General features: G+C 35.1%; 1 protein-coding gene across 1 annotated transcript in view; it reads right to left on the reverse strand.

Moving 5' to 3' along the window:
- THSD7A (thrombospondin, type I, domain containing 7A) overlaps positions 1-1231 on the reverse strand; it is a 330982-nt gene that overhangs the window by 94100 nt on the left and 235651 nt on the right. The gene's annotated exons all lie outside the window — the stretch shown is intronic.

A 1231-nucleotide genomic window follows, 5' to 3' on the forward strand; every position in this document is an offset into this window, starting at 1 on the left:
TTTTGTTTTTCTTACCTCAAACACTTAGCTTATCGAGTTGATATTATTTTGTCTTCTTTTCTTCTTTCTACTTCTTCTAATATTATGAGACAAGTCAAGTCCCAGCTCTGTAGCATCAAATGATTTGTTTTTCAATTAACCATTTTCAGTCTTTAACTCCTACATGTTGGGTGACATTACCAGTGATCTCATTCCCCTAACAAATATAAGCTCCCGGCTCTGAGTTTCTTCATCCTTTCCTAACACTCCTGTTTTTTTCTATGCAATCTTCTGAATGCAATCCCAGTTGAAAGAGCAATTGGAATTAGAAAGTCTGATATAATGGAGAGGATAGGGAGTACCTTCTTTATAGTCTTTGCTGATTCATTTAATGCTTACTACACAGTTATTTTAATCATTAAAAAAGCACAAGTATCATTTTTTTGTTTTTTTTTTTCTTTTTTAAATCTCTGATCACCTAGGGACAAAGACAAAAATGGCAAGAATTTGGCAGGTTAATAATGCAGAGTTCTGAAAACAGCCATGACTGTCAAAGAAAAAAAAATTTGTCTTCTTACCATTAGCAAAAAGTGATACTTCTATATTCTTAATTCTCCCCATTTCATTTTCTGTAGAAATAAAGACTCTAAGAAAAAAAATTGTTCATCTACTGAGGCAAGAAAGAAAAGATTGTTTTCATATTGGAGTTAAAGGGGTTTTTCTGAGTATATTTATACAAAAACCCACTTGTTATTATGCAACTTTCTCTTCCAAGATATCCTAAAAATGGACAAGATTGCTTAGATACAGTAAGCATCAGACAAGTATGCCAAGATTAGAAAGCATTATCTAAGTGCAGGTAAAGAAAGAGGCACCAGTAATAGGAAACCAAGGAAGGAGCACTCAGAAAGGCAGGAGAAAGTAGCACTGAGGAAGCCAAAGACCCTTTTTCACGAAGGGAGTGGGTGACAGTATTAGATACTACAAAGCAGTCGCCCAGGATGAGTGAACACAGGTTTTCAGATTTGGAAATGAAAAGGTCATTGTTAATCACAGAAAGAATAGTTTCTGCACAGAGTGTATGTCAAAAAACAAAAGGCCCATGTTACTATTGCTGCTTTCATCCCTACTATGATATGTACATATGTGTACATTCACTGGGGCTACGAATGAACAGGAAGAGGGAAGGAATTAACATTTAATGAAGACAATATGAACCAAGTACTGGCTGTAAGGCTTTTGTGTTCTCAGC

This window comes from Propithecus coquereli, unplaced genomic scaffold (genome assembly GCF_000956105.1).
Source record: "Propithecus coquereli isolate 6110/MARCELLA unplaced genomic scaffold, Pcoq_1.0 Scaffold133, whole genome shotgun sequence".
NCBI lineage: Eukaryota > Metazoa > Chordata > Mammalia > Primates > Indriidae > Propithecus > Propithecus coquereli.